At 41.8% G+C, this 23,219-nt stretch overlaps 1 long non-coding RNA gene across 1 annotated transcript; it reads right to left on the bottom strand.

Moving 5' to 3' along the window:
* Positions 1–1,010: 1,010 nt before the first annotated feature.
* LOC119869527 lies at positions 1,011–21,708 on the bottom strand. Its single transcript, XR_005353182.1, has 3 exons — positions 21,552–21,708; positions 6,616–6,656; positions 1,011–2,337 (listed from the first exon to the last, which is right to left on the bottom strand). It is a non-coding gene; the product is annotated as an uncharacterized LOC119869527 (long non-coding RNA).
* Between the last annotated feature and the right edge of the window lie 1,511 nt (positions 21,709–23,219).

Here is a 23,219-nt window from a genome sequence, read left to right as displayed (position 1 = left end):
AACAGGGTCGATGTCTTCTTAATATTCAGCATGACGTCTGATGTATAGAAAGTGCCTGACCAATGTTTCTTGGGTAAGCATATTTATATTTGCTATTAGTAATAGTATCAACATTTTGCCTTATTCCCTCAAGGCTGCTGTAACAAAATAGCATGGACTGAGTGGCTTATAAAACAATAGAAATTAATTTTTCACAGTTCTGGAGACTGGCAAGTCCAAGATCAAGATGAGAGTTCACAGACAGCCTACTTTTCACTATGATTTCACATGGCACATGGGGCAAGGGATCTCAGGGGTCTCATTTATGAGGGTGCTCATCCCATTCATGAAGGCTCTGCCCTCATGACTGAAGCTCCTTCCAAAGGCCAACCTCCCAATACCATCACATTCAGGATTTGGTTTCAACATACGAATTCTGAAGGGAACATTTCCATAGAGTGCAATACATGATCAACTTCTCAAGGATGTGATCTCACTGGATGACTACAGCCACCCAGGGAGGTGGTAAGTAAGGAAATGTTTTTAACTCCATTACATGTTACATCTTGCCTTTGACCCAGTATTAGCCATGACATACTTTCTTATTTTTTACAGTGAAAGAAAACTGTTAACAGATACATTTTCTATCTCATAAAAGTATGTGTTCTTTTGGTAGATGGATGATGGAGACAGTGGGCAATATAAGTATGTATTTTCAACTCTTTAAAAGTCCATAAAAGAATAGAGGGGGAGGAGCCTTGAAAGTCAAGCTTCTCCATTTCACAGATAAGGAAACTGAGGCCACGGAGCTATTTAATATAGGGCCACGGGATCCCTGTGTGGCGCAGCGGTTTGGCGCCCGCCTTTGGCCCAGGGCGTGATTCTGGAGACCCGGGATCGAATCCCACATCGGGCTCCCAGTGCATGGAGCCTGCTTCTCCCTCTGCCTGTGTCTCTGCCTCTCTCTCTCTCTCTCTGTGACTATCATAAATAAATAAAAATTAAAAAAAAAATATATAGGGCCAGGATTATAACCTCTGGACTGCTGGGCCTCTGGACTTCTATGTTTGGGTAGGGGCCTGGAATTTGCTCATTGGTGTGCATACCTGAAAATTCCATCTCATTCTAAATGGTAGACCTCACATATCCGCACAGCTAAAGTTGTTGGATTGTGGGGGCTTCTCTTGTCCAGCTCATCTTCCCTAAATAGTTATGTTCCAGGGGAAGGTGATCTTCAAGGTCAATAAAAAATAGCACATTCAAAAAAAATATATATCTGCCTATTTTTTTCATACCATTATTGAACAATGCTATCCAGGTGTCCAAATATAATAACCTGTCCTTGTTTTATTTTTTCCCAGAAGAGGAAGCAGGGGCCCTGAGAGCTTAAATACTGCATGGGATTTTGTTAGCCAAGTCAACATCTGTTTGCTTCTTAACAATGAGTCACGTCTATTCCCTATAACTAGGGCAGGAGGGCAGCTGGAACTTCCCAGCCCACTCCTTGGTCACTGCTTCCTGTTTCTGCTGCTTTTATCCTCTATGGCACAGCTTCATTGGCAAAAAAGTGAAACAGATACAACTCCCAGGGTAGGTGCCCATATGGAGTCCTATGTCTTAGGCTCATGTTACGGTAAATTTAGGGCAAGATGTATGTCTGTCTTTACCAACAGTGTGAATAATTGAATCTCTTCCCAAATTTTATTGCTCAATATTCCACCCAGAAAGGAACAACCAAGCACACTCAGTCTATCAAAGTCCATTGGTGAGTGTCAGATGCAGAGCTTGTCCTGTGTGAAGAGGCTAAATGGATGGGTCATCACTGAAGGAAAGAAAAAACACCTGAAAATGTGCCTGAAAAGCAAAGCAAAGCAAAGCAAAGCAAAGCAAAGCAAAACAAAAACAAAAACAAAAAAACAAAAAATCCCAAGCAAAAACAATCCTTAAAAGCAGAGACCAGATATGTGTTGAGACACAAAGTCTCGTTCGCTGATCTTGCTTGTTCCTGAAACTTGAAAGCACAGGGATCTCATTTAGGAGGGCTGTGTGAGTGTGTGGTGGCAACCCTGAGGATCCAAGGAAGGGGTCTCTTTGAAGACGCACTGACTTGCTCTAGCATGTCTGGGGCACTCCCTTTAGCCCTTAAAAGAACATACTCCCATACACAGCTGTCCCATTTGCATCCCATGTATACAACTTGAATTATCCAATGGCCTGGCTCACGCCCTATTGAGACTCACTGTCTAGGACAATGGGCAACACAGAACAAATAAATGTTCAGCAGATACTACTTTAACTGAATGAATTCCAAGTTTTCAGATGCCGCTGAATAGGAACGCTTGTTCTTCAAGGCTTCACCTGCCAAGGGAAAAAAAAAAAATCAAGAGCTGGTTAAGTCACAGCAGGATTAAATTCTAGCATCCATTCATTTTCTAATTGGCATTTGGACTCAAAGGGCTTTCATTCCCTCTCAGTTTCTTGAAAACAAAGTAAAGCAAGACAAAACAAAAACAAAAAATAAACTAAACAAAACTCCTATGACTCCCAAAAAGAGCCAAAAATAATGAGTAAGTGTCTGGTCTAGGCCAGTAGATGTCCCTAATGTCTGGGGACACAGGGCTGAAGTGTGGATGGAGGGAAAGAAAGAGGGGGGGCCCCTTTTCCCCCACACCTGCTCTGGCCCCAGTGAGAGAGACTTGGAGGGCACAGGTGGTCAGCCCAGCAGGCAGGTCCAAGCCCCATGGCCCACCAAGCTCCTTGGCAAACACTTGCTTCTAGAGTTGTGTACACCACACAGGTTTAGCCACTACGGGAGAACAGATGGGGGGGCGGGGGGGAGAGGTCCATCAGGCCCTGGAATTGGTCCAGTGTTATTTGGGCATGGGATGTAGGGTCTTGGGTGCCAGGAGCACAGTCTGGGTGGGGTGGGAGGGGTGCTGTGTATGGGTGGGCACGGATGCTGCTAGGCAGGTTCCCTTGATCCCTAGGACACCTTGCCCTGTGAGGAGCATGGCTGGAAAAAGTTTCCCTAAAAGTTACGGTCCGGGGCAGGAGTCCCAGTTGCTCAGATCAACAGGCAAGTCCTGTTCAAAGAGCACCCAAAGAATTTGTTTAAAATTCAGATTCCTCGACTCTCTTCTCAGATATTCTGGTGCAGCAGCTTTGTGGTGAGGCCCAGGAATCCTCTGTGCAATCAGAGGGGGATCGTCTGCTCCTTCCTGGCTTGGCTGCTCATCTAAGGGATGTTTACCACCAAAAGCGGGGCCTCTTTGGTGTGTCCTCCTCCCGCATTGGCCTCCTGCGGGCCCTGAGTGACTCACCCTCCTCCTGCCTTTGCTGGCCCCTTTCTGTGGTGGTCGCCAGTGCCCCCGCGGTGCTCCTGCAGACTCTGCCTGCTGCCCGACCCCACGACCACCGCTGCTCTTGCTGATCTGTCCCTCCCTTGGTGTGGGGGACCTTGTTGTCATTCCCGTGGGCACTGCTATCGGGCTGCCCTCCCTGTGCTGTTTCTGCTGCATAAAGGAGGGCCCTCTGAGCTCCAGGTTCCCTACTTTTCCTCTCTAAGCTTGGCACTAAGTGACGGTGGCACTGGGCGCCCCCAGATATGGCCTCGTGGTGCCCACCCCTCCGAATAGTTCTTGAACGTGTGCTCTGAGACCTGAGAAGGGCCCCTTGCTTTTCAAATTCCCTATTTATTAGGATGCATCTCCCCTCACCCCTCCTAGAATTTAGAGCAGTCCATTTAGCCTTCCAAAGTTTCTGAATCTCAGTGTCCAAGACTTGGCTCTAAGCCCTAAGGCCCTTCTCTCCACTCCCCCCCCCCCTCCTTTTTTCAGGGAGTCCACATTACCTCCTACACTTCCTGGATTCCTGAAATAGGTAGGCCTGTAAACTGGGCTTCCAATGAACTCTGGCACTTTTACATGGTAGATTTCTCACAGGCTTACATAAATCATTGAGGAATCACTCCCTACTATTTTGGTGAACTTATAAAAGACCGTTGAGAAGTTTGAACACTGGACAAGGCCAAAAATTATAGAATTTGCACAGGTTTGGGGCACCTGGTGGCTCAGCGTTTGAGCATCTGCCTTCAGCTCAGGTTGTGATCCCAGGATCCTGGGATCAAGTCCCACATGGGGCTCCCTGCATGGAGCTTGCTTCTCCCTCTGCCTGTGTCTCTGCCTCTCTCTCTGTATCTCTCATGAATAAATAAATTAAATCCTGATAAAAAAAATTTGCACAGGTTTACCAGAGCAGTTTTAACATATTTTTGTCTGTGTATATCATCTATATTTATATCTATACCTACGTCTATATTTATCTATCTATCTATCTGCATTGATGAGACTGCTGGCTTCATATGTTATAGAATAATATTTGAGATATTTATTCAAGTTTGTTCCTGGGTTGATTTTCTTATTTCTTTGCCTTTATTCTGATCAATTGATTTATATATATATTTTTTTTTTTTTTCTATGCCTTTCATTATTTCTGGGGAAAAGTGAAGAACACTAGACAGAGAATCAAATGTTTGCCCTTTGAATGGCAAATCCACTAGTCTGGGCAAAAGAGAGAAAATTTAGAATAAACGTACCAGATTAAACCAGTTTTCCGCTTGGCAAGTAGAGAAGAATTTCCAGGAGAGAGGAGGGAAGTGGGAGAGCGTCAAGACTTGGAGCCTTTGATAAGGGGTCTGGCCAAGGTTCTGAGGGTAGGGAGACGAGAATCACTTCCCCACTTCTCCCCATCACAGGTTTTGGGGAAAGAAGGTCAGAGAGGTCAACAATATCGGTGTGGGGAGCCAGGCAGAAGTCAGAATTTCTACAGGATCCCCATGTAGTGGGGATAAAGAGTTTCTTCAAAGGCCAGAGAAGCATAAGAGCAGCGGAATATTTTATGTGGCCAAGCACTGCACAGTCATGGAAGAAATCTGCTGGGCTGAGTGATCCTGTAGTAGATGGTAAAGGGCACAGCAGGGACAGTTGGTCCTGCGCAGAGCAAGGATGCAACACCAGATGGGAATGAAGCTGTGTAAGTGGAGGCCGCCAGGATATGCGACTGACCACACCTGATGTGTCTTCCTTCATTTTTAAGAATCATCTTGCTGTATGTATTTCAAGAGTACAGTGTGAGAAGTGCTGTATTTCATCTTTTCTTCAAATTACGTCTCTGCTCTGTCATCTGTCCTTCTGAGATCCCAGTGAAATGCATGAGATCTTCTTGATGCATTCTCTATGCTTCTCACTTCCTCTTTTGTCTTTTTCATCCTTATATCTTTGTGTTTCATTCTGGATTAAATCACTAATTCTTTTTTCAGCTATGTCTAGTATCGTTTAAGTCTGTTGATTAACTTCCTTTTTTATTTTTTTATTTTTTTTAAAAGAGACAGAATGTGCAAGTGAGTGAAGTGAGTGCACAAGCCAGGGCGGGGCAAAGGGAGAGGGGGAGAAAGAATCTCTTCAGCAGTCTCCATGCCCAACCTGGAGCCTGTTGCAGGACTTGATCCATGACCCTGAGACCATCACCTGTGCCCAAGGGTCGGAAGCTTAATTGACTGAGCCACCCAGGCACTCCTGTTGATTGACTTCTTGATTCCAAGTATCAAAATTTTCATTTCTAAGATATTGAATTTGCCACTTGTTTCCTATTTTCTGCCAAAATTTTAAAGTTTGACTTTTATCTCATGAAACCTGGCAAACACAGTTCCTACCTGTATTTTAAAATCCCAATATCTGGATCCTCTGCAGCCTATTTTTGTTGCCTGTGGATTACATTCATGGCATCTAGTTTCCATAAGTGCCCAACCTTTCGTTGTGTGCAACACATAGTTTTTGGCAAATGTTTTTTCTTTTTTTTTTTTTAAAGATTTTATTTATTTATTCATGAGAGACACACAGAGAGAGGCAGAGACGTAGGCAGAGGAGCTCCCCACAAGGAGCCTGATGTGGGACTCAATCCCAGGAACCCAGGATCATGACCTGAGCCAAAGGCAGATGCTCAACTGCTGAGCCACCCAGGCATCCCAGCAAATATTTTTTCAAACACAAAGTGCACAAATAATTTGAAGCCCGGAATGATGTTTGGTCCACCAAAGATAATATTTAATTTCTTTAGCCAAGTGCTTGGGACATTAATACTTCAGAGCAAAATTTATCCAAGTTCCAGATTTGATATGTTCCAGGCCACTCAGTATATCTGTAGTTCCTAAAGGGAAGAGTTTATCTCTGGCTTATTCTAACTTCTAGGGTGCAGTTCTTGGAGCTACCAGTCCAAAGTGAGGGACAGTTTATGGAATTCCTATCTTGCAAGCAAGACACTGGACACTGATGATGTTTTTCCTCCCAGCTCTGTAAAGGCATCAAAAGTATGGCTCAGTTTCTTGGCCATCTTTTTTCCAACTGGCAAATAACTCCAATCCAAAAATGGCTATAGTACCAAGCTTATCTATCTGGATTCCCATCCCTTCTATATCTGGGACTGGTTAATCGTTGTTATCCTGTTGGTCCTGTGATGCTTTCAAGACTTTTTTGTCTCTGAAGATTTCATCCGGCTTTCCTAGTCATCATTTATGAGAGGATTGGTCTGCATTCCCTAGTCTTCCAACAGAAGCAGAAGTTTTTATTAAAAATGCCTTACCAGACTTAAAGCCGAGTCATCTTGAGGCTCTGGCCATGACTCTGTGGAAAAAAAAAAAAAAAAAAAAGACGAGGTTGGATGAGACAGACTCTCAGGAGCCGTGGTGATCTGGGGCCATAGACTATGATGAGACTTTAAAAAGAGGACTGTACTGTATTTTAATATCCTTGGACAGATTCAAATGAATCTTCAGAAAGACAAAATGCAAATGTGGTCTTGTTAGAGCTTGCTGATGAGCCTGAGTTTTTTGAGAGTCTGAGGAATACCTAAGAAGGAAAAAGGAAAGCAAGCTATTTTTAATGACCTTATGACTTTGAATTTCTAATGGGAGTCAGCCTACCGGTCTGGGCTTGGGTTACTTGGCAGAGAGGACCCTGTTATTGTGACAAACTGGCTCATGCCTTAAACCTGCATTCACGTGGGAGTAGGGGTGAGGAGGGAGGGGTACACTATGCTCTGTAGGAGGAAGCCACATTCTATAGAAAGGCCTACTTTGTCCCTCACCTGGAGGGGGATGCTTGTGGGATAACTTCTAGTACCAGCCCAGTTGCCACCCCCCTCTCCTTGCCTGTAGGAAGCTGAGCACCTCACCATGAAGTGCACCATGAAGAGAACCCTCACGGTTCATGATGTGTGACTTGAAATAGGCTTGAGACATCGAGGGACCCGAGAGAGCCTTCATTCTACAAGAACCTTTGGGCAGTTGCACCATTTACTTTGCTCCAGACAACCCTACTCCAGAGACTGGGAGGTAAACTCGAAGACGAAGAGGGGATGACCTGGCAGTCTGCTGGTGTGAGCTATTACTTCAAGCCAAGATGACTGCTTCCCTTATTTTTGTCCTGAACATGCTCTATCAGAGACGGTCTCTCAGTGACCACCAGAGCTGGGACTCCCTGCACTGAGGCTGGGGAGAGCCCGGCCAGGCAGCCTTGCACTGCTTGTTGTACAACAGCTTTTGCGCTGCAGAGGCGAACATGTGAGGTAGGTGATGCAGACCAGGAGCATTTATAACAAGGGTCCCGGACACTCGACAAATCTGAAATAGAAACCACTCAGTCTCAGGAACAAATTGGACTTGAGACTTGAACACCTCTGTTCCTCCATTTGTCTTATTTCAGGTTTCCCACCACCCCCCTCTCTGTGGACTAGCTTTTTCTATTTTTCTATGAACAAATGGAAAAATACAATTGCCGAGAATTACCAATGTTAGATTTCCACTCCAGCTACTAGAAAGACAAAGCTTTCTCTCTTTCTCTCTCTTCCAATTCCAAATTCTGGAGTCATTTGCCTTCCCCTGTCCCAATAGACCGTGGTCATGGGGCAGGGCCATGAAACAGAAGGATGACATCAGGGTCCATCCCTTTAATCATCTGGCTGGACAGCAGTTCACAGGAAAGGTGTGGGGATATGGAGGGTGGTGCCAAACGACATTATTAAAAGGGCTCCACCAAGGAAAGCTCTTTGATAGGATCCAAATTGTTATATTTATGAACATTCTGGAAAAACTCTCCATTCAATCAAGAACTGATAAGCAAGTCACTAATAGATTATAGCCACAAAATAATTATGATCGATTGGATAATAGCTAACGGATGTCGGTTATGGAATTTCTTAAATTTGTGTTTAATATCTGAGTCTGTATATTATTTTGGCGTATATAGAAAAAAAATCCCAGATGTTTTAAAGAGCATCACCAGAAAAATATGCATGAAAATATTAACAGAATCATATTGATTTAGTTGCTGGGAGGATGTCCAGTCCAATTTCCTACTTTACTGATGAAGGAACCGAGAAGCCGAGTGACAGGATTGTAAAGATATATATTTTTTAAATTTTATTTATTTATTCATGAGAGACACAGACAGAGAGGCAGAGACACTGGCAGAGGAAGGAGCAGGCTCCCTGCAGTAAGCCCAGTAAGCCTGATGCAGGACTCGATCCCAGGACCCTGGGATCACGACCTGAGCCAAAGGCAGATGCTCAACCACTGAGCCACCCAGGTGTCCCTAGTAAAGATATTTTTAAAGCTACTTTTAGAGGAGGTCCCTGGGTGGCTCTGTCAGTTAATCATCTGATTCTTGATTTTAGGGTCATGGGTTCAAACCCCACATTGGACTCCATCAGATAAATAAACAAACAAACAAAGCTACTCTTAGATTTTCATCCTAAGTGCTTAAAAAATATCTTTGAAAATAGTGGTTAAGAAAAAAGACTAAGGACAAATAATGGAGCAGATAGCCTGTTACAAAGAATTGGGAGTATTAAACGATTTGATGAAAGAAGATTATTTAATTTTTTATATGTATATATACCAGAGTAGAAACGGTTTATTTTCAGCAACATTACTCTTGCTTCAGGTGTGTATCTATTATCTGTTAAGCTGATCCTCGCAAATTGTCCCAATTCTTAGACAAAGGCAATTGATTCATGGGTCTCTTAGAAAGAAAAACTAGTTGGGTGTGTTACAGCCACATGAATCATGTGGGATACTGCTTAAAGCTATATTTATCATGGATGAAAGAATGTTTTTAAGGGAAACTATGAGTCTACCTAAAATTACACGGTTCACCTCTATTCACAGGGACTCATTTTTTTCAGGATGTTGTTGAGTGTGCTGCAAAAATACTTTCTAAACTGTTAGCACTGCAGTAAGAAGCTCTGCAAGGGTTGCTAGAAGTCACCCTTAGAAGCTGGGATTTCTCCTGGAAGCTCACATTTCTTGTCTTTGTTTTAACTTAACTGCCTTCTCGAATCCTCTTGCTACCTGGTTACATGTCTTCGGCTGCATTTAAACTTTTCCACTTGTCACCTTTCTTTTTTTCCTCTAATCCAAACTATAAACCACAGTCACGTGAGGATCCTTCTATGCCACTTGTGTCCTCTTCCTGCCTCAAGAAGCTTCGGTGGCTCCCTCTGACCTCCAAGATTAAATTCCAGACCCTCATCCTGAATTTCAGCATCCTAGCATATGACATATGTCGTTGGCCATGCTTCTTTATACTTTTAAAACAATTTCTTTACCTCGGGAAGGAGAAAAGAAGATGAGGTTCAGAGTGTGCATGAAGCATTTCAGGCTCGACCTCCACGATAAAGTTTTATCGCATTTATCTTCTATTCAGAGGCTGCCATGATTCTTCTTAAGAGGCAAGGACAAAAGCAGCTGGCCAGTAGCGAAGGCATGGACAGCCAGACCAGCTTTCTGCCAGGAATTTACCTCTAGGGAGGCTGATCATTGGCTGGGCTCACCCTGTAACTTTTGTTTTCTTTTAATCCCACTCCCTCTCCAAGCCAGGAGCTAGTTCTTTCCAGAGCATGTTCTCAATGGTCATCCCCTTGCCGACTGTGTGGAGGCTGGCCCTTGGAGCCCTTTTCTGTCCTTGCGATCTGACGCTGTCTCTGCTATGACTCGTGGCTACTCATTTATTCTTATGCTTGCTCACTATTTCCAGGCTTCATCTTGGTCGTTTTGGTGCCCCTCCTCCCTTTGAGTGCTCCAAACCACCAGCACGCACGTGAGAAGCCACATGCTGCAGTGGTTAAGAGCACAGGCTCTCTTAACCCAACCATCTGGGTTTGCAACCCAGCACTCTGCTGCACTGGTTGTGTGGCTGAGGCAGGTCACATACCCACTCTGGGCCTCCATTTCTTAATCTGTAAAATGGAGCTAGGATACCACCTCCTCATGGGCTTGTGGTGGGGCTTACTTGAATCACTATGAGTATAGTGATCAGTTAATCTCAGCTGAGCTGTTCTACCTCCAGGAAGTCCAGTCTCTAATACCACAGTTCTTCATGGAAACTTCTGACTCTTTTTGGGGCGTGGCCAGGCCCTGAGCTGGATTGGTTTCTCTCAGTTAAAATTTGCATCTGCCTTCCTTTACTTCTTCTTCTTTTCCTTTTTCTTTTCTTTTTTAAGATTTATTTATTTATTTGAGAGAGAGAGAGAGAGCAAGGGAAGGGGCAGAGGGAGAGAGAATCTCAAGCAGACTTCATACTGAATGGGGAGCCCACTGCAGGGCTCCATCTCATGACCCTGAGATCATGACTTGAGCTGAAACCAAGAGTTGGATGGTTGCTCAGCTGACTGCACCACCCAGGCACCTCCTTCCTTTTCTTCCCTTAAAACAAATCTCTTCTTTGATTTCTATGGATTATGATGGCCCCATAATCTTTCATGTGTCTCAACCACTTGAATGGCTTTTTCTGAAATATCATGGCCTTTCCTGTATTAGCTACCTATTTTGATGCTGAATCTTGTACTGACCAGTATTGTTCCTTGACCAATTCTTACCTCTCTATTTATTCTTTCCAACCACATTGAAACGATGGAAGGACCAATAATCATCACTTTGAATCATTCATAGTCTTCAGAACAGTAGATATTGAATCAGTATTTATTTGTCTGAATGAATTGTTTGAATAATGACACTCTTCTTAAAGAGCCTAGGAGCCTTTCAGAATGATTTTGGAGGTATTGACTTGAGAAGAGGAGATCTGATGGGTGAAAATGTCCTGATTGCTGGCATTCCTTGTGCTTCTTTGGATCATGCTCTGGCTAGCCTGAAAGATCTGAAGGCAGGAAGAACCATCACTGTCCACTGGGGAAGTGGCATCACACTGCCCTTAGGAAGAAGTGAGTTCACAAGCTCTGTCAGCAGAAGTGACCTAATAACTGAATGAGAGTATAAAGAAAAAAGGATTATGAAAAAAAAGCCCCCCAAACAAAAAACTGGTTGAAGTATTTGGAGTATGAGAGCCAAGGAATCTGACCTGAAGATGACTTTACAGGCTCTGACTCAGTGAGCGAGTTGTCTTTCCCCTTCCAGCCTCAGCCTGCTACCATGTAAAATGAAAGTATGGGCTGGATCTTGTCTTCATTTTCTCTATGACAATAAATATATATGTGTGGGCATATAGTTTTTAATAGATCTTAATGATGGTATCACTTTGTATTTTATTTTTTATTATTTTTTAAATATCCTATTTATATATTTGAGAGAGAGACAGAGAGATAGCAAAAGACAACAGGAGTTGGGAGGACAGGGAGAAGTAGACTCTCCTGCCAAGCAGAGAGCCCAATGTGGGGCTCGATCCCAGGACCTTGGGATCATGAACCAAACTGAAGGTAGTTGCTTAAATGATTGAGCTACCCAGGTAACCCTGTATTTTATTTTTACTGATACTTGTTCTTGCAACGTTGCTTTTGAACCCCAAGACAAAGAATATCCTCACTAAACCAGTGTCCCCTTATCTCCCCAGTGAGACCACCATACACTCATTGTTTAAGCCAGAAATCTGGGAGTTCCTGATTCTTTCTCCAACTCACTCTTCTCATCCTCTTGGTGAGCAAATCTTATCAGTTCTGCCCCAAATATAGATCCCCAACTTATCTGCCAAATCTCAGGCCTATCTATTCTTCCCATGTCATCTCTTTTACTTTCATCTTAATGCAAGCCACAGCAACTTTTCATTTAGATTTCTCAAGTAACCTTTCACTCTGCTCTCCTTCAATCTATTTTTAGCACGGTAGCCAGAGTTATCTTGGAAAACCATAAATTTGATCATACCTCTTTCCTGCTTAAGAAACTTCAGTATTTTCCTTTTGTGCTTACAATAAAATTTAAATTCATCGCAATAGCCTGCAGGGTGATAGCATCTGGCCTCTGCTTGCTTCTCTAAGCACAGTCCAGGACACTCTATTTTACACACTTCCTTTGGCTACATTTTCCTCTTTTGAATTTCTGAAACAATCCTTGTTATTTCATAATTCACGGTCTTTGCCCTTGCTGTTCGTTTTTTGTAGAATGTCTTGGTCTTGACTTTTGAAAGCTGAGCTCTTCCTCATTGATCAGAATTCGTACTTTGGGATTACATCAATGTGTATTTTTTTAAAAGGAAAAAAAAAAACCTTACACCTATATATTTGTCTGTCACAATAATGTGTAATAATATCACACAGTTTCTGTTTTCAAAACTTAATCTGGCAAATTTGTCAATGACTTCATTAAAATTGATCTTTCAATATTCAGATCTAATAGAATTAAATAAAAATCTTACCACACAGTAATATTCAGATATTATAAAATCGGCCATATCATTGCTTTTTGGAAATAGATTCTAGTGGCTTTCAAATTCTCATTTTTTCTTCACTCAAAAAAAAATACACTGCACTAAAGTATCTTCACTAGAAAATTTATCATAAATTTGTTGTCATTGGGTAGAAACTTCTAAAGATCTCGGCTGCAAAAGGCCAGACAAAATCATGAAATGGTAGCAAACATGGGCAATATTTGATACATTGCTTTAGACCAAGTGTCCAATTCTTGGTAAAAGTGATTGCGGCATTCAAACATTGTCCTTTTGATTTTGCTGTTGCTGCTGGTCTTTTTCAAAATTTGATTTTTTTTCCATGTAAATGCCCATTTTCTTATATTCATTGTCATATAAATATCAGTCATCTTTACATTTTGTGTAGGCTGATATTCAAGGAAAAAATTTAAATGCCTGGAGTTTCACACACATTGTTCAAAGCCACTTCTGTCTCTTTGCAAATCTATTTGTCTGATTAACCTCATCGAAAGCTCACTCCAGAAAAAAAGCTAATTCAGAAAAGAAAAATAGCCTCAGCTGAAAGCAAAATCTTGACTGATCTTCTTGTGTCCACATTTTCTTTTGGATCTTAGAGTACTTCAAAGGTTGGGATTAACTTTTTAAAATTTGCCTTTCCTCTGTGTACAGCTTCAAATGAACACTCCACTGTGTCCAGAAAAGCCTTTTCACTCTTATACTGACACTGTGCTGCATTTCCCATCAATGAATCTTTTCAAAATGATGAAAAGAAGGAATACATTTTTTTTTCTTTCCCCAAAATATCACACATGAAGAAAACTTCCAAAATAGCCAACTCTTCAAAGGTTTGGGAGGATGATTTGCACAAGGTACAGACAAGGATTTGGATTAACTTCTTTGATTTCTTAGCCAAACACCGCAGAGGGAGATAGCTGTCATTACAGCATTTCTATGTCCTTGACCACGATAGAGGTTTATGTCCAGTCCTTCCCCACGCAGTTGCGTTGTGACTTTCATGTGAGTTTAGCAGCAGTTATCCCAGAAATGGGAAAGAAACTCAAGAACCAGTCTTTTCTCTCCAATTTGCCATCCTTAATATGGACGTAAGTGAGCACTTCGCATTTGATCACCGTGTGACACATGGCGTAGAGTGAATGGTATCAAAAGGAACCAAAGGTTAAGATCCCTGAATAGAGACCAAAGTTAACTCAGATTATTCCACATCTCCTTGAACCTCAGGTAGAAACAGATACAGGTCACTGAGAGTTCTCAATCAATTCAGGTTAGTATAACTGGATACTATAGACCGGGTGGTTTAAGCAATAAACCTTAATTCCCACAGTCTGGAGGCTGGGAAATCCAAGATCAGGGTGCGGGCAGACCTGATATCTGGGGAGAGCACACTTGATACTTTGTACATGGTCATCTTCTTGTGGTAGCTTCACATGGTAGAGAGTAGACAGTGCAGGGCAGGTCATCTCTCGTGTCTTTCCTCAATAAGACAGGAAGCCCATTGTGAGGGACCCACCCTCAAGCAACACCACAAGAGACACCAAGAGACACCACATTGGGGATGAAGGGATCAACTGACTTTGGGGGGACACAGACATTCAGATCATAGTACTGAGTCCGTGTACATTAGGGGCTGATTGTATAGTGGTTCTTCAAATTAACTTCCATGTTGAAAACAGTGTGTTGTTAAAGGGTAGGTAATAAAAATGTGCTGATTTACATTTTACATGTATATTATCAAAACTCAACAGTAACTGTAGCAACTGTTTAGAACTTAGATCAAGAAAATTTTTTTTTTCTGGGAAAAGTAATTTATTACTGACATTGTTTAGACTTGTCAGCGTATGATGATGACAAAAAGCAGGCTAATTTTAGCCAGTTTTATTACTACTCCTAAAGTTTCTAAATACTAAAAACTAAATGCTAAAAACTCTGTTTCCCAGCTGTGGGTCCACACACGCCCCTAAGAGCAATCTTCCCTGGTTTGACTATGCATGCCCCCTGCATTTCATCTTCAGCTCCAAATTCTCTTTATCTCCTGGAGAGCATTTGTAACACTTTGCAATTATATATTAATTTGTTTGTTTATGTAAGGTGTGTGTCTCTTCCACTAGATTGTAGTTCATATTCCCTGTGAGGGAAGAAACTACATCTCTTCTGTTCACCTTTATATTTAGGTTCTTCCATAGTGCCTGGCAGATAGTGGGCTGGCAATAATATTTGTGGAATCGATGAATGAAGGGAGATTTCACAGTGGTTCATAAAGAGCAAAAGATCCCCAGAGGCTAGTGTTTCAAAGAAGTAACATTATTTACAAATACCTCCTTTGGGTTCTGTTACTCCTCAGAAGTATATTGAGAGTTCTGTTGTACACTCATATGATCCCATCAAAAGTGATCATCAGAAAGCATATTTCATTAAAGAATTTAATTGTGCTGCCTCCTCTTTAGTAAGTTCAGACATGTTCCATTTTAAATGAAGGCAGAGTATTAACTTGAATTCCACCAGGGAATGCAGGGCAGTTAGCCCCCCCCCCCCCCCCCCATATCCAGACACAGAGATGAAGCAAGATCTTTTGTAATTTGGGGATTTGAAATGAAAGCAGTTCCAGTTTTAGGAAGTGGATGGAGAGAGTGAAAAAAAAAAATGGGAGGGCATGGTATCAGAATAATGGCCTCCCTAAAATATCCACTTACGAATCCCTGGAAACCATGAATATGTTGAGTGGCAAAAGGAACTTTGTAGATGGGACTAGATTAAGGATTTTGAGATGAGATACAGAGATTACCCTGGAATATCTGGGATCCTGATAGAGGAAAGAGGGAGACAGGGAAGTCAGAGAAGGAGAAGTGATACAGAGGTCACGGGGCACCAGGGTGGCTCAGTTGGTTGAGTGTCTGCCTTTGGCTTGGGTCATGATCCCGGAGTCCTGGGATCAACCCTGCATTGGGCTCCCTGCTCGGCAGGGAGTCTGCTTCTTCCTCTCCCTCTGCACCCCCACCCAGCCTGTGCTCTCTCTCGCTATTTCTCTCTCAAATAAATAAATAAAATCTTAAAAGAAAAACAAAACAAAACAAAAAAACAAAAGCAAAACAAAACAGAGGTCAGAGTCAAATTTAAAGACTCAGAGAGGCTCAAAGATGCTACATTGCTTCTGGATTGATATAGAGGAAGGGGCCATGAGCTAAAGAATGCAGTAAGTGATCTCTAAAAATTGGAGGCTACAGAAGAAATGCAGTCCTGTTGACAATTTATTTTAGCCCAGTGAGATTGACTTCCGACTTGTGACTTCTAGAACTGTAAGATAACATATTTGTGTTAAATCAAGCCATTTAATTGGTAGTAGTTTGCTACAATAATAGTACAACGGGTCCTGGAGCCAATCTGCTCAAGTTCTCTTGTGGGTGCTGAGTGCCTTAAGATGTGGCTGTTATCTGCAACAAAAGAGCTGAAGAGGGGATGAGGGGAAATACTTTGAGCTTGGGCCTGGTAAGGGCACAGTGATGGTTACACTAAATCCCTTAATGTTGGTGAAACCAACCAATAACCAGCTATGTTGCTTGTACCAAGGTATAACAACCAGATTCTAGCATATTGTGATTATTTCTGTTCTGACATATATAGTTGTTCTCTGTATCATATTAGAAAAAGATTCGTGTCAGCAAAACTCAATTCTTTACTTTTTATATGTGATGAAGATTCATTTTAAAATTTAAGTATTAAGGGGGTGCCTGGGTGGCCCAGTCAGTTAAGCGACTGCTTTTAGCTCAGGTTCTGGGATGGAGCTCCCCACGGGTTCCCGGTTCAGCCAGGAGCCTGCCACTCCCTGTCCCTCTGCCTGCCACTCCTCCTTCTCTCTTGCTCTGTGAAGTAAATAAATAAAATCTTTTTTAAAAAATTAAAAACTTAAGTATTAAATATATATACATATACACATAATTCTTAGCATTGCATAGAATGTGTTTTTTAGGATTCAATTCTTCATGTTTTAAAATAGAAGTATAGTGTTCCAAGAGATAAAGCATATTCACATATTAGTTGCCATGCTATTGTTTTTTTGTTTTGTTTGGCTATTTTGACTACCCCAGGATGAAGAAAACTGAATGTAGAGTTAAACATTTCATGTAACATCGACTATTACAAAAGAAAACCATTTATTTATGAAATAGCCCAGCTATGGATTCTCTAGTCTTCTCTATTGCTAGATTTTAGAAGGGCAAAAAAAAAAAAAAAAAAAAAAAAAAAAGAAAAGAAAAAGAAAAAGACAAGAAAAGGAATAAAATGAAGCATGAAATAGAAGAGAAAGTAGAATTTACACCACGATAGTGTGCTCATATTTTATCAGAGCCTGCCCATCCTTTCGCTGATACATTTTCCCCCCAGCTTGACATTTTAAAGGCTTATTTTAAATTTATCTCTTCTGTATTAACAGGTGAGAAGTAGCTGATTCAACATATAGCAACTACTCTGGTTACTTTCATCTAGATTTTCTCTTACAGGGTAATTGGGTTTCTGCGGCCCTAGACACATAATGATTGGAAATCATGGTAGCAATTCTATATGGAGCCATCTCAATTTATCCTTCCTCTGTGTGTGTGTGTGTGTTGAAGTACTGGTCTATTCCTACAGCTATCTAGAAACGAATTCCATTTTGGAGTTAACTGAATTTAACTTCTACAAATGGAAGTGCTTTAAAAATTTTTATTTGCAACTGCTCTGCATTCTCAAAAAGGGTAGGAAATAACCTAACTTGATAGTTTTTCATGATCCACAGCACACACACTCTTGACTTTTAATTCCTTAAAGTCTTGGTATTTTATAAGCACTAGTTCCTATTCTTTCTTCCTTCCTTTCTTTCTTTCTTTCTTTCTTTCTTTCTTTCTTTCTTTCTTTCTTTCTTTCTTCTTTCTTTCTCTTTCTTTTTCTTTTTCTTTCTTTTTTTTTTTCCGTGCAAGGAAGTGACTGGTTTCATTGTACCGGGTGTTGTCTTTTATTTCTCGGCTATGCTCCCTTACTGCTCATTCAATTGCTGAATAATTAAAAGCAGCTCTTTCCAGCCAAAAATACTTTTCAAGTTAACATATTTTTTTCCTTAAATTTTTGTCCCCCACTACTTACTTCTGCATCCAGTGTTGTTCCAGCTTGCTGAGCATTCCAGAGAGCGTTTCAGGTTAGCCAAGGGTTGGAAATATTGACCATGCTGACCTGAATTCTTTCCAGATGCATACTTGCATACCTTTAACTAGAGTGGTTATTTCTCACTAAAAGACCAAAACCTGGAAATAGTAGGACAAAATTATGTGCTTCTTCTTGGTGAGATATCAATGTTAGCATTTTACTTCCCCTTCCTGGTTTGCAGCCTGACCTTTGGAAGTGAAAGGACAATAATAAAATAATGACACATGAGAAGCAATGGGTTCTATCCCAGAACTATCTCTGGAGTGAAAGGAGGGGAAGATGGCATTAGGCTGGCATTGACTACTTAAAAGACTGAAGGAATCTGGTACATAATATTATGGGTTTTGCTTTCTCATCTATAAAATAAAGAGGTTAGGGCACCTACGTGGCTCAGTCTGTAAAGTGTCTGCCTTAGGCTCAGGTGTTGATCCCAGGGTCTTGGGATGGAGTCCCACATCATCAGGCTCCCTGCTCAGCCCAGAGCCTGCTTTTCCCTCTTCCTCTGCCTGCTGCTCCCCCGACTCTTGTGCTCTCTCTCTCTTTGTCAAATATATAAATAAAATCTAAAAAAAGTAAATAAATTAAGTCAAGAGGTTAGATCAGGTGATTTATAAGAGGCTTCCTTACTCTTGGATATTCTATGGTCTATGACAACGGTTGGAGTCTACAGAGTAGAAGATGCAGAAATGCCTGAAATTTGCTTCTTATTCCTAAACATTCTTGAATTCTAAATTGGAATGTCTTGGGTAAATGCCTTAAGCAGCTAGATTTCCCTTGACTTATGAGGAATGCACAAAAGTTGACCTTTTTAAATACAATTATTAGTAAAAGGCATATAAATGACACATTGGAAAGTCAGAAAATCAATAGCTTCCTTTTCATGTGTACAAATCTTTCTTATTAAGAAGAAAATGCTCCACAGATAACATCTTATTTGTTTGTACAACATCCGGAGGCGGGAAATGGTAGCAGTAATCCCAAGTGAATAAGGGAAGTTTGCTAAGTAACTCTGTTTTCCTGGGTTCTTTTGGCTTTGGGCCTAACTGCTAGATGATGTTATTCAGGTAAATGAATGCATGACTAAGGTTAAAAAAAAAAAAAAAAAGGCAAGACTCTTGGTGACATCTCGTATCATTGGGAAATTTTATGAAGTCTAAGTGACTAACTTCGAGTCAGATAGGTCATGGGTTATTAAATTGAAGTCACCAAGTGAGCACTTTAGGGCTTTGGCTATGACTGCTGTATTATGTAGCACAAGGAAAATGGGGCAGGAAGTGAAGGGTGAATTTGAATGGAAGGGTAATGGTTATTAGAAAAGGATACCAAGGATCTCCAATTCTATTTGCATAAGTAAGTGTGCTATAGGTTTATCACTCATTCATTTATTCAAAAATATTTATTGAGCACCTAGCTACTCTCTGTTGGGTCTTGGGAATAAGGATCCAGTAGTGAAGAAGACTGACACATTGTGGTGGGGAATAGGGAAAAGAGAGGTAGTAATAAATAGGATTATTCAAATTAAGATATAACAATAAATTCCAGGAAGGCCACGAAACTAGATAATATGGCCCAGAGTGACCACGGTACAAGCAGGGGTGAGGATATTAATTAGGTGGAAACCTCTCTGAAGAATTGACTTTTGGAGATGAAGCATGAATGATAAGGAGGCAGTCACAGGAGCATGGGCGAGGAGCATTCCAGGCAGAGGAAAGGGCAAGCACAGAGCCCCCGAGGTGGGCAGCGTTTGGAATGTCTGAGAACAACCACAAGGCCAGTGTAGTTAGAGCAGAGGGGGTGGGGAGCTGGCAAGACATGAGGCCTTGTGGGCCAGGGCATGGAATTTGTGTTCTAAATGTAAGAGAAAGCCATGGGAGGATTTTAAGCAGAGCAGTGACATAGTCTGATTTACATAAAAAAAAAAAAAAAAAAAAAGATCTGTGAAGAATGGATTATGGATTGTAGCAGAACAAGAGTAGAAGCAAGGAGACTTTTCCCTTAGTCCAGATGGGAGATGATGGGGGTTTGAATTTGAATGGAAGCAGGGGCTTTCCAGGAGAGAAATTTAGGGCTCATATTTAGATTAATGGGCCAGAACAAAGGGAAGAATATGTACCCTAAATCACTGGATTATTGCCCTAGGAAGATAGAAAACTAACAAGGAACAGAAAAAAAAGGGAGGGGGGGATACCAAGTTTTGAAACACAAGAACATTTGGGCATTTCTTGCATGTTCTTTAGCAGAAGGACACAAAGTTAAGAAAGCTAGGTTTCCTAAGTAGAACAGAATCTGTCATCACCCATGCAGCCTGTCATTGTCTGCCGGGGACAAGTATGAAGAGCCATGAAGAATCAAGCCTCATGCTGGGAATGATCCCTGGGTGGGAATTCGAGAGCCACAAAGCCAGTGTTGACTGTGTACCATACTCAAGGAAGAATACAAAAGTCACACAAACAGAAGAGTAGAAAAATAAGTAGATCAGAAGCTAAGGGGATCTGACCCACTAACCCATCCGATGAGGTGACTTTGCACAAGTCACTTCTCTGAGCCTTCCTCCTAGTGAAATGAAAAGCATGGACTGAGTTCTCTGTAAGGAATTTCCTAAAGTGTTTCCCTGTATAAATCTCAAATCGACTTCTTGCTTTGCAAAAATATGCCATCTGAAACAGTTGTTTTTAATGGGGGCAATTTTGACCCCCCCACCTCCAATAACACTTGATAGTGTCTGGAGGTGGGAGTGGAATGCTACTGGCACCTAGCACGAGAGGCCAGCGGTGCTGCTGAATATCCTACAATGCTCTGGGTGGCCCCTGCAAACACACGACAGTGAGTGAAACCACCCAAAATGTCAATAGTACCGAGGATGAGAAACCTTGGTGTGAGAAATGACAGAGGTGCTAACAGGTTGCAATAACAGGATCACGGGTGAAGACTTACCAGCTGCTGTAAAAAAAAAAAAATCTTCAGTTCCTTCCAAAAGTTTGAGATGGAGCCCCTATTATATAACCATTAAGCAAACAAACAGAAAAACAAACAAAAGTGCAAAAATAATTTTGAGAACCCAAAAGCAAAGGATCCCACCACCAAGCAAGTGTCTCCCCAGAGCTGGGGGGTGAGTCTCCTGAGGCAGACAGCAGGGGCAACAGGCCTTCAGCCCTCTCCTGTGTGAGTCAGGCCCGGCAGCGGAAGGAGGGCCCAGGCTCTTTGATCTGGGAATGCAGCAGAAGACCTTACTTAGCAAACATTCAAGATTTCCAGTGAGTCATTTGCCGGTGGCTTTGCTCTGCTGGCTCAGGTCCTCCTGTGTTTTGGTTCGAGAGAGGCTGAAGAGGCAAAACAAGCTGCTTTGTTTCTCTTTAATTTGCACTGACGTTGAGCAATACCTAGCACTTGGGCTCGTGCCTCTGCCTCTGTGAGGGCCTCCACAGCTGGGCCCCCGTGGAGCATGTCAGAACCCCGAAGGGTCCCTGGGAGCAATGATTTTAATATGGCATGGAATAGTAGACGTTAGTATTAAATTATTTAAAATACAAACATTAAATAACATTTCCGGTTATATTCAGAGAGAGGACAGATGTTCCCCAGCATGCCCTAGAGGCAGCCAAGAGTAAAATAAAGATGGTTGTACTGTGAGGGGAAGTGTCCTAACTGAAGACACAGGAAACATTTCTGACTCACCTGTTTGTGTAGTCAGTGCCTCCCTCTCGGCACCATCCCCATCCCTCTTGTGACTTATCTCAGCCCAATCGAATTCGAGAGAAACTTCTTCCTTGCCTTGCCGAGCACTTGTGTCTTGGTGGTCCAACCTCAGGAAAGCTAACTGTAAAGTCCTGAGCTGGAGCGATCATTCAGGTTACATTTTTTTTTTTTTTTTTTTTTTGAGATTCCAGGGTCACGGGGAGATTCTGACCTAAATCATCTGGATGAGCTATCACATTGTGTGCTGCTTTGTCTGTTGAGATTTGGCAACCGCCCAGCCACACTCATCCAACGGGTCGTCCTGGGCACTGGCTCACACTGCAAAATAGAATTTCAGGCTCAGTGATTTCTAATCTGCTACCACACGCCATTTTCTCTTGGAAGAGGGCAGATTGCTTCACCGATCTCTGTTTCATATTTTGAAAAAATTGAGATGATAATGGTTATCTGGCTTACATGCTTGTCAAGAGGAGTTATTTTAAAGCACTTTGCAAATATAAAAATGTTCCACAAAATTGCAGAGTCATCCAAATGCTTCACCACCTGTCTCCTTTGGGGAATCCATCCAAATCCACACCCTCCCGAGATGACTTTTATCTTCTGTTCTCACTTTTGTTGAAACATATTTAGATCTCATTTTATTTTATTTTATTTTATTTTAAAACAATTTTTTTAGAGAGAGAAAGAGCGTGTGTACTAGTGGGGGCCGGAAGGGCAGAGGCAGAGAGAATCTTAAGCAGGACTCCATCTCATGACCCTGAGATCAGGACCTGAACTGAGACCAGGAGTCAGATGCTTAAATGATTGAGCCACCCAGGTGCCCCTAAATCTCCTTTTAAAATGTTTACCCCGTGTGTGTGTGTGTGTGTGTGTGTGTGTGTGATGCAAAAGAATTCTGTTAAAATATTAATACTTCGGAAATTGTGTTTAAAGTTAAACCTTTTATTTTGAAAAGTTGTGTCATTTCCTTTTTCAGCCCCTCATTTGAATATAAGACTGGAGAATAAAGTGCACTTTTCTCTCCAAATGGAAGCAGCTACTCGCCCATCACAAGAATTCTTGTTTGAAAAGCCAGAGGACTAAAGAGTCACAGAATTGTTCAGTGTGATACTTTATTGAATTCAAATGAGCACATTTTAATGTAAGGAATGAGCCAAGCATCTTTTCTTCTATAGCTCTTTAAAATGGACTTCATTTAGACTTGAGGCACTAACATGAAAACTAACTAGTTTTCTTTAGAGGAAAATATTTCCTTTATGAAGAGCAAGCTGGAACAGACAATAGAACAAGAGAATTTTACACAAGCATTACTTCAATTTCACACCAGAAACTTTATGATCCCCTTTTACCACGTTCTTAAGCAACTAAGTCAAATACCATGTATTCCACAACACCTTCTGTGATGACCGGGTCTTACTCTGAGCTCTTTCTTCCCCCAGTGCTTCTCATATGAGAAACTGTAATAATAATGCGTGATACTGTGCAGAAGTAGAGAATCCAGAAAGCAAAGAACAGGACTAAGAAAACAAACTAAAATGGACAGATAAGGAAGAACCTACAAAGCAGATACCAAACCCAGAAAAATATATGCGGAGGGGGTAGGGGTAGGGGATGGGTTGAAGAGGTGATGGGGGTTAAGGAGTACAC

Source organism: Canis lupus, chromosome 1, assembly GCF_011100685.1.
Source record: "Canis lupus familiaris isolate Mischka breed German Shepherd chromosome 1, alternate assembly UU_Cfam_GSD_1.0, whole genome shotgun sequence".
In the NCBI taxonomy this organism is placed as follows: domain Eukaryota; kingdom Metazoa; phylum Chordata; class Mammalia; order Carnivora; family Canidae; genus Canis; species Canis lupus.
The sequence above is the reverse complement of the archived record's forward strand: the minus strand, read 5'-3'. Positions and strand labels throughout refer to the sequence as shown.